The sequence below is a fragment of the Folsomia candida genome, unplaced genomic scaffold, assembly GCF_002217175.1.
Source record: "Folsomia candida strain VU population unplaced genomic scaffold, ASM221717v1 Fcan01_Sc056, whole genome shotgun sequence".
NCBI classification, from domain to species: Eukaryota; Metazoa; Arthropoda; class Collembola; order Entomobryomorpha; family Isotomidae; genus Folsomia; species Folsomia candida.
The window spans coordinates 327,232-342,739 of record NW_019091248.1 but is presented as its reverse complement, the minus strand read 5'-3'; positions in this window follow the sequence as shown (position 1 = coordinate 342,739).

Genomic DNA, 15,508 nt, shown 5'->3' with positions numbered 1-15,508 from the left:
TGAAAATGGCAACCTAATACATATATACAGGGTGTAAGAAAAGTTGGTAACATCTTTCGGTAAAATTTTTAAATGCCTAATAGTCAATAACGAAAAATTTCAAGGAATATGGACTTGTTATTGGCCAATTAGTCGTAAAATATTACCTGATTCCATACTCGAGCTGCAAAATGCTAGCCCCGGAAAGGTAGCGAAATAAAGCACCAAGTGATAATGAATCGGCGCCGAATTGTTACTACATATTTGTACCGATTAGGTATCCTGTTAACGTTTAATAATGAGTACCGATTCAATACCGTTCTTATTTCCATACGATTTATCAAATCATGTGGTACAGTTATATTACTTCCGTTAGATGAAAAATAGTACATATGCGTGCATACATAGACACACAAGTTCGATGAATATCTTACCATGGATTTTGACTAATACCGACAGAAGAGGGTCCGTTACGCATGTAAATATTTGGAAATAGAAAATTTCAATTAGATGGATTTGCACAACAAACTTGGTAGAGAAAAACAAATCCTGCTCTTCGCACATCACGCGCCCACGTATGTAAATACGACTGGTTCAGATATTGAAGTGGTATGCTGTCTTCAGTCGTGTTGTTCGCTGTCACACATCAGTTTTTGGTGGAACCCGATAAGTTTTTTTGCTACTACGCAGAAGTGTGGGGCTTGACAACGGGGGTCGGAACTTAGCAGACAATTTAGAATTCATTAAAAACAAGAAATTAGTTCCATATACATACATATGTAAATTTAAAAAACAAACCATGAAAAATAATTATTTTACCAATACGTACAGAAATCAAAATATGTACGTGTAGGTGGTGCACATTTATTTATAAGAAGAATTTTATTTTACTGCAGCAAAGGTGAAGTTGCAGTGATTCTTTTGTTGATCATTATCTTGAACTTGTACATACATACATATGTACTCTCTTGTCACGGTGTTTTTTTTGCGAACTCATGCAGTAAACTTAAGTAAATGGTGAAACAAACCAGAATAATAAAAATAACGACGTTATGATATGATAGATTAACTGTTAAATGGAGTTTTTTCTTGTTTAGTGTCGTTGAATGATCTAAATCTAGGTTTTTCCATTCTTCCACCGTTCAGGTAGAGGTTAGAATTTCCTTAAAACTTTCCACAGATAATCAGGCACGAATTATCAGGGTTGGAATCGAAGTGAAAAATTTCAACATTGCTATCCCGTTTTGAAGCGGTAGAATTATATAGTCACGGAATTATAGGCCTGGTGCGTCCATGTCTGAAATACTCGAGATCCTTTGGGGCTATGTTTCTAACGAATTTTGGTACACCCTCTGAATTACAACGGTTGCAAGTAATTGCATGTAAATTTTTAAAATGAAGCTTTTCGCAATCAGCTGCATAAAATTTAACACCGGATTTGATTTTCTTTAAACATCCCAATAATCAATGTAAAAATATAGACTTACACTGTATGTAACGATAAAAGTAAACGGATAAATCTTAGCAAAAGTGGACCAATATAAACATGCACACCATCGATTAAAATTATAATAATAGTTACTTATGTCCAGTAGCAGAAAAACTCCATCTCCTTACTTACGTATTGTTTGGAAGCTGTAAAATTTTAAAATATTGCGTAAATTACATAACACCATAATACCATCATTTACTTATGTAGGAACTATTGTACGTACTATAACTTACATTCAAATTTCTTCCCAATTGTATGTTGTACAGCAGACACCAGTGCCGTCGTGATGCACAAATTTCAGCTATTTCAGTCTTGGATGTCATGAAAAAATCTTGCGAAAACGTATCTCGCACAATGATCTCGACGTTGAAGTTTGATGTAATTTTTTTAAGCCATTTTACAAACTGCAATTAAACATTCACTTGTTCCCCGTACAATTCCGTTCACACCTTGACCACTGCTCCAGCCACCTCCACGAAATAATGCAAAATTAAGCGATTTGGCAAGATGTTCGGCGTCCTCGAGATATTTGAAGCCGTCCTCATCTTGAATAGGATCGTTGACGTGTACTTTCTTTTCCCTTACAAGGATGATAAACAAAATGTAATGAAATTCCCTTCCATATTCATCACTTTCTCAGGTGAGGGACTAACACAATAATGCTAGAAGCAGGAATCAAGAAAATATGGGAGAAACTGGGCGTCACTGCGTATCGCAACATGTTTTTATCCCTGGGCTGCGTTATGTATTCTTGCATGGTCAGGGTTATTAGGGTGATAAGTTGAATTCCATTGCAAGCTGTATATTTGCAGGTGTGCACCTTAACATTTAAGCTGATAGGTAGCTCTTTAGTTGTAAATTAAAGGCAGGTATATTTTATCGATTATTGAAATTGTGTTTGTCAATAGTCGTTGTGGCACTATTGGTTTTAATCGCATGGTCAACATGTGAATTTTAATTATGTACACAATTAAAATTCACATCCTAGTACAGTTTTTGATATTCTAATCGGGAATTATGGTTTTCACAAGCGACCCGTATGCGTTCATCCTTCTTTGTAAACTCATATGCAATGATTGTATTTGAGTGCAGCTTTTAATATGTTGTGCCATCCGATGCCAACGACGTGTTAGGCTAATTTTATCAGGAATATCATTAGTTCACCTGTGCGTTCATCTTGGTTGGAGTATTTAGAAGGAAAACTTTCTAAAACTAATAGAAAGTTTAGATAACTAATACATATATAGCGGATTCAATATATAGGAGTAAGCTAAATTACAAGTACAAATTTATTACTATTGATAAAATTTTACAATTTATTTTTAAGTAAACTACAAAAAAATGCATAAAGGCTGCCCATAATTAGTAAATATTTCCATTCGTGTTGTTTTCTTGTAAACAGAAAATAATTTTTTGTCATTGCTGTGATAAATTCCCAAACTGTAGGTAAAGATCTGGCAATTTTCTCCACATAATAAGGGCAGATGACCATAAGCAAAACAACACATATGAAACCCAAGGTTTCAAGGTTGTTGTGACTTTTACATGAGATAAAATACAAAGTAAAGGGTTGAGATTCCATAAAATACACTTAACGTGCAAAAGAATAAATTAAAAATATGTTTGTGTATGTAACATTGCGTTGCAAACATCGGATCAGTAGTTGGTCTGCTTGTTTTCAAATTTTTTTACAGTTTATCAAATGTAATTAGTTTCATGAAACAACAGCAAATAAAGTTTGGTTAAGGAAGAAGCGAACAGTTGGTATTGTACTCGCTGGAGATTGGGATTCAGAGTTTTTTAAAGTGGGTATGTAGGATGTTCTGTGGACATTTTGGATAAATTCATATTAAGCCGTGATAATTACTTAACGAATATCTAGGTGCAAAAGTGTGTGATAGATATCATCCGTCCCAAGGTAAATCGACGAGTGGTTCATGCATATATTAAATGACATGAACTTTTCAAACATTCAATTAGACACGCTGATGGACAAAATGGTCATCTTGATTACCATATTTTTGTTTATTTCCTATAAACGTTGTTCAGTTTTCTATTTCTATTAGGGTTTTACGTCGCATGGAAATTAATTTCGAGAACAAAAGTTATTACAAATGTATGTAATTTGCACACATATTTTACTTGATTACATTTTCCTGTGCAATATGAACGGATTTTTTGAGGTAGACAGAGACCTGGTTACTCAATTTTTGTCTTTAATCCTTGTCCTCCTACTGGGTGAAGGGTTTCGGCTTGTGCAAAAAAAACGATAATTAATTAATATGTCCCATATTTGTCTTCAATCTTGAACGGAATAAGGTGTATTTTACATATCGATAACTGTTTTAATTTCTTCCTCCATAGGAAGTTGAACAGCAACCAAAATTTTCCTTGTACCGAATAAACATGACGTTATGCTTTTAGAGTATAGCATTGCTGCATGATCCTATGCCAGAACTGTTGGGCCAGGCATGCGGCCTGTTTTGGTTGTTCGTAAATATGTATGTACCAACGTATGTAGTGTGTAAAAATTATATATGCATGTACATTCAACAAGGTTGACCTTCGTCTCGTACTTCAGGTTCAGCGTAGAATCAAAGTGGAATATTTGTGGGTGCTGTGGTTTCCTTTGGTGAGCTTGGTGTCGAATTAGTTGCCCACACATGTATTTATGTAGGCTGTACAAATTTTGTAATATTTTTAAGGCCTGTATACTGTTCTTGTTTATTCCACCCCGCCAACATTCTTCAACCCCGCCAATATGTAAGTACATATGTACGTAGTTAAATTTCACTAATTTTGTTGATGTGGTTCTTAATTAGTAATAGTAATGCAATTGGGGTTTTGTGGTTCAAGATTATAAGTCGATTTTTAACAATTAGGGACCCTACAAGGATATTAGCAAGTAATATGTGTATATCCCCAGTTCGTACGGAGAATCTAAAATTCTATCACAACGTGGTATATTGTGAGGATCACTTTTAATTTGTCGTTCTTTAAATTGACATCCATTTTATGCAACGTGCTGTTGTAGTTAATGTTGAATTGGACTTGGGTTGTAGATTATGAATTTAACCAACATTTGGGCATATTCTCAAAAAATAATTTCGAATTGAGAAAGTAAGGCTTGTTGAATACTTGATCCGTGACACTCTTGAAGACGAGTACATAATCGAACCTTGAAGTATTTTCTCAGAGTTGTTAATACGTATGCAGCCCTTATTATTGACACTAAATTAATACCCTTGTTTTATTTTACTTGATTAGATCTTCGTATTCTCGGAACTGGATTTATCATTCGGATCATACATGTGTTGACTATGAGTCTACCACAGTCTTCAAATGATCTGTATGAAATATGAATGTGTGCATACATAAATACCATCCCAAGTGATGCGTGTCTTTAAAGAATTGCACAAACATTGTTCGTAACAACTAATTTTGCTTCCTTTGCTTATCCTTGACGCCGTAAGGTTCTAGGCAAAGCGGTAATTAAAATAGTCCGGTGCACAGGCAGTTTTGGGGCAATTGAGGAAATTTTCCATGTTATTGCACTGGAAGTATTAAATCATTATTTATGGAAAGGTAACCGATAAGAATATTCGTATTTAGGACTCTGTAGAACCCTGTCGTTGGAAATTTGCCCGAGCTATGAGATTGAGCTATATACATATGTAGCTTGATGCCACTAGCCTGCTTTGAATCATGTTTAAGAAATTTGTGGTTACAAATACATAAAATATATTTATAAATTAATCGTTTGTCGGGGTAATGACAAGCGTATGTATTTCTAAATACTTCAGCTCCTACGTATGTATAAAGTTTTAATTTCCATATTGTACATATAATTTTATTAAGTTTAGCTACCTAAATTTATGTACATACATTCGTCATAAATGTCTTAAAATAATGAAAATTATGTTTACATAAATAGTTCAATCAATTTTTATAAAATAAAATTAAACAAATAATTATTAGTACTTACTTCATCAAATTGTTACATTTTTGCTTGTATGAATTCACCCATTTTAAAATATTTGTACTTATTTCTATTTTTAATATAAATTTGTAATTAATAAATTTATTTTTATTCACACTCTAAGCAAACTGGTTATAATTCATCACTGAGCGTTGTCACTATGTATGTGACTTAATCGTCTTGGTTACAATGTTGATACCGTGCGGAATTGGTTACTTCCCAATGGTTATACTTTTTAACCATGTATAAACAAGTTATATCCACTTGGTGCCAATATTCTAACAATTGTTTAAGTCATATATTGACACCGCTGGGTGTTGATTTTGTTAAGAGTTTATTAATTATTTATTTTGCACTTTTATAGCTTGAAATATACATAGTTCGTGCGTTATATGAACCAAAATACCACACAAAGATTTTTATGGGACATATAATTTTTGCCACTCTGTTTTGCCTCGTGATATGTAGGAATTATATTTGTATGTATCTATGTATGTACTTTATAGGGTGCCTGAACTGCTCACAAATAGAGACAGCCCGACCAGTGGCGGTAGCACATTTAAGGCTAATTGCCGACTGCGTCTACTACTGGGAAAACTGCCATTCACGATACTTTGAAAATTTTTCAGTCTTAGCAATAAATCTTGATAACCTGATAAATGGCACCACTATGTTGTAATTCCTAAGGTCAAATAAAGCCTTTTAGACAGAACAGAGAGCCAAACATTTTAGAATTTACAGATATTTGGGACAAATTAAAATTAAAGTTAAATTTGTTACAATTAGAAAACTACAAATTTGTAAGTTGTGTCAATTATTATATGATGCGTACATACATATGTATGTACATGTGTATAAGAAAATGTGTAAGGTACACATGCATGTATGTATGGCTGCAAGCGAATGAAATACCGGGATTGAATACTGTTGATAGAAAATGAGGGATACGTAAAAATCTTTTTCGCATCGATCCCACCGATTTCTATAAAAATTATTACAAATTTAATTTTCGGTGGAAGGGTTCACGTAGTATAGGAATTTAAGAACTGCATGTAACCACACCCCCTTTAAAAATTGAGACAAGAAACTGGGAAAAATGAGAAAGCTAGTATACACTCGGTACAACAAGAATTAGGCCCAAACTTGCATTTGACATTCGAATCCCCCCCTGAATATGAACATTTCGATGCATCAAAAATTTCAAAATTCGAATATTCGCGGTTTTTTTACATACACATAAATCGTTAAAAAACTAATAGCTCCAGTCATTTCCCTTCTGACAACCTGATGCCAGATTTGTCTACGTCAAAAGAGCTATATTCTCAGCTTTTGTTGTCGGAAGGGAAATGACTGGAACCATGACTTTTTTGAGGTCAAAGTTTCCGTGGGGGCCATCTTGTATGGTAAAGGCCGTAACAAACTTATGAATATATATGACGCTTATGAATCATGCATTTCAGGCATGCAGAATTGCATGAAAATGCACTTGTATTGCATGAAGTCATAAAATCGCCCCAAATTTAAAACTTGAGCTTATCTGAATTTATAATGACGTCATGCACTCGAAAATTAGCGCTCCGGGGGTTATCAGTGTACTTATCAATTTTTCAGATAAGCACATTAAGTTTATCCAAATCGCTCCAAATTTAAAACTTAAGCTTATCTGAATTTATAATGACGTTATGCACTCGAAAATTAGCGCTCCGGGGGTTATCAGTGTACTTATCAATTTTTCAGATAAGCACATTAAGTTTATCCAAATCGCTCCAAATTTAAAGCTTAAGCTTATCTGAATTTATAATGACGTCATGCACTCGAAAATTAGCGCTCCGGGGGTTATCAGTGTACTTATCAATTTTTCAGATAAGCACATTAAGTTTATCCAAATCACTCCAAATTTAAAACTTAAGCTTATCTGAAATTATTTGTTCATAATCATGGATCACCATGATTGTGTAAAATTTCATAAGCTAATAGTGTTTGTTAGACACTATCAGCAATTTTAGGGTTTCGACTATGCTTAGTCCAAGAATTATTTGCTTACAAATACTTCCTGCTGGAAAATCCAGTCATCAGCGAGGTAGCAACAACCTCGGACCCTTACCCAAGGTGATGTTAATTTAATTATCGCGGGATAATTAAACTAACATTCTTACCAATTAAAAACAGTCATTGAAAGCCATATGAAAGTTATATTATGCGATCTGCGATCATGACTAAATTACCAAATGATTTTAAATTCGAAGAATCGGGTAAATTTGAATAATTCATTTAAAGTATTTAATAATATGATTTAATAAATAAATTTATTAAAAAATATTATTAGGTCAGCCACCAATACCACCATTCGAAGTCCATCTTCGCCACCACGTCCTTCTTCTTTCTTGAGACTAGGAGGTATCACTTCATAATACTAGCACCGCATAAAATAAAGGTCTAAACTAAGAACTTAACCTACTATTTACATATATACACTATTTACAAGTTTATACATTTATCGTTGAAATTGTTGAAAGAGTCTTCCTATTTCTTCCTGCTCCTCCATAGAGATGTTGATGGTCCTTCCACGTCTTGATGCTCTTGATGGGAAAATCTTCTTAATAATCTGTCCAATCTTGATGTAACAAGAAGCGTTTTCAGAAATATACGAAGTTCCAGATTTGGATTTGGAGGTGTTGGGTTTCCAAAATGTCACCTTCACCTCCTGTTCCGCGAGGTCCACTTCGTCGATGATTGCGACATACCATTGTTTCTCGTAGACACAAACAACCCAATCGCTGACAGAGCATTCATCGATGATGACCAGGGGAGGTTGGCCTTCGGATTCCATTATTTTCGTAGCCATCACCGTGGTGTCCCGAGAAACTTCGTAAAGGTGAATTTTTCCCGATGCAATTTCAATACGATGAGCTTGTTGAGTCCCCGCAATTGTTTTTATTGTCTCGTACCGGGAAGTTAAATCCTTTTCATCAATAATCTCCTGAATTTCGGAATCCGAGATGAAGATGTATTCTATTCCTTTGATATTTGAACTGCACCAGTTATAGAATTCTAAGGCTGTTGTAATCTTGGTGCCTTGTAGGGATGCAGTTCTTGCTCGACGTTTCGCAATTCCTCCTTGAGCATCTTGAGGTCCCTATATGAGCAGTTGCTCCATAGTTCCATTCAGCTATAATTCCGAAGTCCTTTAGATGATGGTATAAGTTACAGAAGTTTTTTCGGTTCTTATATTGGGCTGCAGATCCATCCGAAACGTAGTAGATCTTGGTAATCTTGATTTGGGCAGCAGCAAACTCAGCAACAAGTTTTGGTACGAGTTTGGTCTGGAATGCGTAGAAAGAGTTTGTGTCATGAGTGATACAATCACTAATGACAGTTATGCTCTTCATCTTGACTTCTTGATTCACGTTCCAATATATCGTGAAGGGGTGGAGAGTGATTTGCTTATGGGAAAAATACTCAGACTGGACAGCATTTTGGATGACAGGTGAATAATTTTCAGAAAAATCGCCCCATATGACAATCTCACCTGGTTTGAGATTCTGGCGAAGATCCACCAGAAATTCATGCTGAGCTTTGCTGATGTAGTGATGTTTCATCATCTTCTCCAATTCTAAAGTTGCAAAGTCCAAGAATTCTTCGGTATCCTTTTCTTGAGTCACGTATTGGGTCCCATCGGTTGTTAGCCATCTTCGGTACGATATTGACTCGTTGTTCTTGAGTACTTCATTTTCTCTTAAAGTTGTTTTGAATCTTGTTGTGGATCCTTTACACTGAGCACATCTCCTGTAGTAGCAATCCTTGCCTCCGTTTTCACAAACTAATTGTGAAATTAAAGGCTTGATTGAAGAAATCTTGATAGCGTGGAACAAAAGTTTGACGTTCTCAGGATGAATACATACGCAAACGTTGCGGTATCCCTTGCTGGTTAGCGAGATGCATTCTGGCGGCCTTAGCATCATAAAGGATGATTTCCCAATTTTCGAATCCGGGTGGTGGGTCTTGAAAATTTCGTAGAGCTCCCGCAGATTGCTTAAAAGATACCGCTTCTGCTTATGTTCTCGTTTCCCTGTTTCCTTGTTCTTTATGGATAAGAAGTCCTGTTGTCCTGGGCAGGCTCTAGAAACATCATCTTGATAATAGAAGTCCTTAATCCTGGATTTTGTCTCATCAGTAATTTTGAATCCACATTTTGGTTTTACGGGAGGAAGAATGGTGTTGGTTTCTGTTCGACGTTTTCGACTTCCCTGGACCAACCGCTGTCCAACGTCGAAGAAGTCTTTGGTTTTCTTGATACTCCAAGATGGCGGAACCAGGGTTAAAAGCTGTTTTTTTTCGGCTTGAGAACATCCTTGCAATCTCAACTTTAAGTTGTTCATGATCCACTTGAGATCTTCAGAATCTTGTAGAAGTTGTTGTTTATCTTCTTCTTCAATTGGCAATCCGACTTCTTTAAATCCTGTGGTGATTGTCTTGGCAACTTGCTCAAGTTCTCTTGTGACGAGGTTACCCTGTTGGATGAGGTTTCTTCTATTAAATGTTATTGCAGGGGATGAAGGAGAGATTGTCTGTTTTATATTGGTCAACGTATCGACCAATTTCTTCTTGGTGACAGGTTCTTCAAATGGGTCTTCCGACTCTTGTTCTTGAATTTCTTCAGCATAACCATGGCAAAATTTTGCGTCCTTGCATATAGCTTGATTTGGTAATAAACCTATCTCCTTATACTGGGTAAAGTATTGCTCCGCGGTAATGTACTTCACATACTTACCACTATACTTATCATTATGTTTTGGATGACAACATAGCATAGCGCTTCTTCGCCGACCAAAATACTCGATACATTTGGTGCAGATGCTGTTATCATTAAAATTAACTTTAAGATTGTACCCTGGAAATGTCTGCTTCATTGAGTGCAAAATCCTGTATTGCTCCATCTTGCTAACTAATCCAGCCACAGATTTATCTTTAGAACAAGTCCAGCCATGGTGGGCAATCAAGAGTCCAATATTGCAGAGTCGTACTATAAAATATAATTTAGCACTCTTATAATTTATTAATACTTTGAAATATTTTAATAATTATCCACGCTCTGATATTTTTTACCAAGTTTAATAAAATTTTCATTAATAAAAATAATTAACCACGCTCTGATATTTTTTAACAAGTTTAATAAAATTTTCATTAATAAAAATAATTAACCACGCTCTGATATTTTTTAACAAGTTTAATAAAATTTTCATTAATAAAAATAATTAACCACGCTCTGATATTTTTTACCAAGTTCAATAAAATTTTCATTAATAAAAATAATTAACCACGCTCTGATATTTTTTACCAAGTTTAATAAAATTTTCATTAATAAAAATAATTAACCACGCTCTGAATTGTTTTTGCCAATTTTAATCAAATTTTAGTGGATATAAATAATTAACCACGCTCTGATATTTTTTTGCCAATTTTAATAAAATTTTAGTGGATATAAATAATTATCCACGCTCTGATATTTTTTGCCAAATTTAATAAATTTTTCATTAATGTTAATAATTAAACACGCTCTGATATTGTGTACCAAATTTAATTAGATTTTCATTAATGTTAATAATTAACCACGCTCTGATATTGTTTACCAAATTTAATAGAATTTTCATTAATATAAATACTTATATTTTACCAAATTTTATATGATTTTACCAATTTTAATTTTTTTCAACCATTGTTACTATATTTTTTAATTTTTCAAACATAATTTAAAAAATTACCTTCCACGTTCCGTCTGGTTTCTGCATCTTCTGCAAAAACAACCAAAAAGGTTAAAATATGGTTTAAAAAACCAAATTTAGCCAGCATGTTCCTCTCTTCTGGTACCACCGTATGTAGAGGAACATACTGGCGGAGAAGACGACCCCCTAACCAACAGGGCAGGGGGAGTGGTACCAGGAACCCCACCCTCCCCAAATACAACAAAAAAGGATACATACCATGAATTCCTTGGGCGGGTGGGGTAGTATCCGGTGGTGGTGGTGATGATGATGATGATGATGATGACGACGACATGGTCGAAAGAAGGGGTGGCGGTGGTGGCGGGGGCGAAAGTGGGGGGGGGGTGGTGGTACTGGTGGCTGATCCGTGTGGGAGGAGTAAGACTCCATGATGCACAGTTTTTTTTATTAATTTATAAAAAACTCACACTTTTTTATTGCTTTAAAAAAAACTGGAGAATTTGGAAAACAAACCAACTCGTGTGAAGATGAAAATCATCTGAACACGAGGTGGTTGAAAACACGGGGTAACAAATTAAAAGATGCCACCAGCATCTTTATTTAATATATGTTGCATATGAATGCATTACATATTACATTAAATGAGATGCTCGTTGGTAAGAAAATGTTCACCATAAAATGTTTGTCAGAGAGAGACAAAGACTGGTGAGTTTCATACGCCCCTTCTGCGAGCGGGTAGTGACACCTGCGAGAATCAGCCTGAATCTCTGTCTCTCTCTGAAAAATGGAATCAGGGAAAGTTGTACACATCCAGTGGAATGCATCTGTTTTTACATAGTTACAATCCCCGTATTGCATTCGCGAGTAAACGAATCCCGTCACATATGTACATTGCAATTTTAACAGGACATAAAGCCTTTTAACCCTTTACCTTTAATGTTCATAATCTACCTACTTGTCCATACTTACTGTGCTCCTCATGCATACATACATATTCTCACAAACATGTGATTTGTATCGCATCCTGATCAATGTTCACATAGCGGACGCCCTTGCATTGGGGAAACAGTAAAATTTTAGTAAACCCTTGAACACCACACTCTTTGAAAAAGTGTTACCCTTTTGAAAACCAAATGAATTTTAGGTTATGCATGCTTGTTATTCTATTTTAAGTAAACTATGCCAAATCCAGAGTTCAACCTTACTCTGCATTAAGCTAAGGTTACCTGGATTTAGATCAGTTTACAAACCCTGAATATAGAATTAAAATTGTATTTATTTTTTAAAAGGATAACATGATTTCTAGGTAAGGGTATAGTTGTAAAATGTCCACAATATACGAATAAATTTTAGGCATGGTATTTATTATAAAAATTGTTTAAATGCCGGGCAAATATGCCTTCCATGCCCTGGGCATGGGATGATGTACAATTCCATGTAAGACTGTACAAAATTATGTACATTTGAACGTAGATATTTCGTCCAAAAAGGGAGGTAAGCTATTTATGTGTGTGTGTACTTATGGGTATGCAACAAGTGAAGGGATAGCATAAATCATTCACTCAAGATTTGCTTGCCTGCGGTAATGCAACCTCTTTCAGAATATATACAAGAGCAACCACTTTTCCATCAACTCACCATCAGTTATTCAACCTTCATATTCAAACACATTGAAATTCGGTCATTTTTAAACTCGACGAGATACTGTATTCAAGCAAATAAACTGTAACTCACAAATAAAAAAGTAATTACTTACTGTCTGGGCAAAAAAAATATGGACTGTTTTGGCAAATTTCGAAAAAAATTGTTACTAATGGAAGATATCAAAAAGTGTAATTAGGGGTCGTGCATAAACGAAGTACTTAAATTCGATTATTAATTCTTCAAATTTCGTACGAAACTTTGTCTGTGGGTGACCCCTTTTTGAAATTATTAAAATAATTGTTGCTATATGCGGAAAATAATTTTTTTCCAAAACAGTCCATATTTTTTTTGCCCAGACAGTAGACTTTTCCATTACACAAGAATTAACAAATATCATAAATACATCAGTACATTCGTAAATTTTGTACTTTGTGAAGTTAACAAGTTCCTAAGAACCGAGGTTCAAATGGATCACCAACCCTGGCGGAAATGGAAGTGCTCCACCTGCTCGAAAGGATTCAAAACTAAGCAGCATTTAAAAAATCACTCAATTACGCACGGTCCAAACACAATGGAGAAATGTGGGGTATGTACATAAATAGATATGTATGTCTGAATGTAAGCTTAGAAATAATTACAATTGAAACTACACTCTTAGAAAAGTGGTGGTATGGTACTTCATGTTTATATTCCGTGCTGGTTTTATATTTATTACCAGGTTTTGGTAACATCATATTTATGCAAATATTTACATGTGTGGAGAAAACTCAAAATTCTGGCCGGGTGAATAGTATTCTAGACTGTGCAATTTTTTGAAAATTTCGACTGCGGAGCGTGTCAACTTATTGTTTAAAGTCAGTACCCTGTGAAACGCTAAGGAATCGAAATTCTCAAACAATTTGAGTACAGAGAGCCCAGAAGTTTGGTGAAATGGGAAGCTAGCCCGGTATCTTGTAATCGGTCGGCTGCACTACATATACGGCTGAACGTATGCATGTCCCATTGTGATCTGCTTCGAGTCATAGATCGGATACTTCACGCCCTCCGGAAAATATCATGCCCTCCACCCTACGGAGGGCGGAGGCCACCTTCATGTCCTTATATATCCGGTCTTATGACGTATAAAGGTTCATATACTTGTACGTTTGTAAATATGTATGTATATACAGTAAGCAAAAATCTAGTTCGTACCTTTACGTTTTTTAAAATTCGATATGATGCCGTACACTTAGACCTTTGAAACTCTGCAGGCATTTGAAATAACTAACTGGGACCTAATTCCGCGTCGCAGATTTTTAAGGTCACCGACAGGTCACAGGTCAGAATTTTTTGAAAAATAAAAAAAACGTGCAAAAAATAAAACTCTCTGGATAATTTTTTTTCGACTTCCTAATATTTTTTATAGAATGCGCCAAGGCCTCCGAAGAAAAACAAGCTATGGTATGACCGTGTACGATTTTTTTGACGCCCACAGGAATTTTTCGCCCAGGACAGGTTGAAGGGCCTAAAATCGCGACCGTGGCGAAATTCGAAAAACTGAAATATACAAAAGCATATATTTAGCGTATGTATGATTTTGTATATATCAGTTTTTCGAATTTCGCCACGGTCGCGATTTTAGGCCCTTCAACCTGTCCTGGGCGAAAAATTCCTGTGGGCGTCAAAAAAATCGTACACGGTCATACCATAGCTTGTTTTTCTTCGGAGGCCTTGCCGCATTCTATAAAAAATATTAGGAAGTCGAAAAAAAATTATCCAGAGAGTTTTATTTTTTGCACGTTTTTTTTATTTTTCAAAAAATTCTGACCTGTGACCTGTCGGTGACCTTAAAAATCTGCGACGCGGAATTAGGTCCCAGTTAGTTATTTCAAATGCCTGCAGAGTTTCAAAGGTCTAAGTGTACGGCATCATATCGAATTTTAAAAAACGTAAAGGTACGAACTAGATTTTTGCTTACTGTAGGTATGTTAGTACAATGTGTATGCATTGTGCGTACCTTTGTACTCATACATGCATATTTATATACATACTCACAAGTGAGTATGTGATAAATATTTTGTTCCCTCCTCCTTCCGGCCAAACTCGTCCCGTCCGCCCTTCCGACGTCGGATGGCGCCCTCCGCCCTTTGACCTCCGGAGGTTAAAGGGTGGAGGGCGCCCTCCAAGCCAGGAAAGCACCGATCTATGTTGCCAGTATGATTTCTCTGTGTTATATATTCTCACGTATTTCACCCACAAATGTGCATGTGCTTGCTTATATTTCTATTTTATGTACACAGATTTGCGGCCGAACCTGTAACAACCTTCTTGCTTTATCCCGACACAAGAAACGAGTCCACTCCCATCGGGAAAGACCCAGTTGCCACCTTTGTGACCGGGTATATCACGACGCTGCAAATTTGCGGAGACATATTAAAATCATTCACACCACAGAGGAACGACCCCACCTTCCATGCACGTTTCCTAGTTGTGGGAAAATCTATAAAAACCTAAGCAGCCTTTCAAGGCACGTGAAAATTGAACATGCCGAAATTCAGGCCAAGTTCCGATGCAGACTTTGCTTCAAGGACTACAAAACGAGATCCCTGCTTGAGCAACACGTTCACAGTCACAAGGCGTACAAATGTGCCACTTGTGGAAGGAGATTTTCCTGCAGGGGAAATATGATACGTCACGAGGTAAATTTACAAA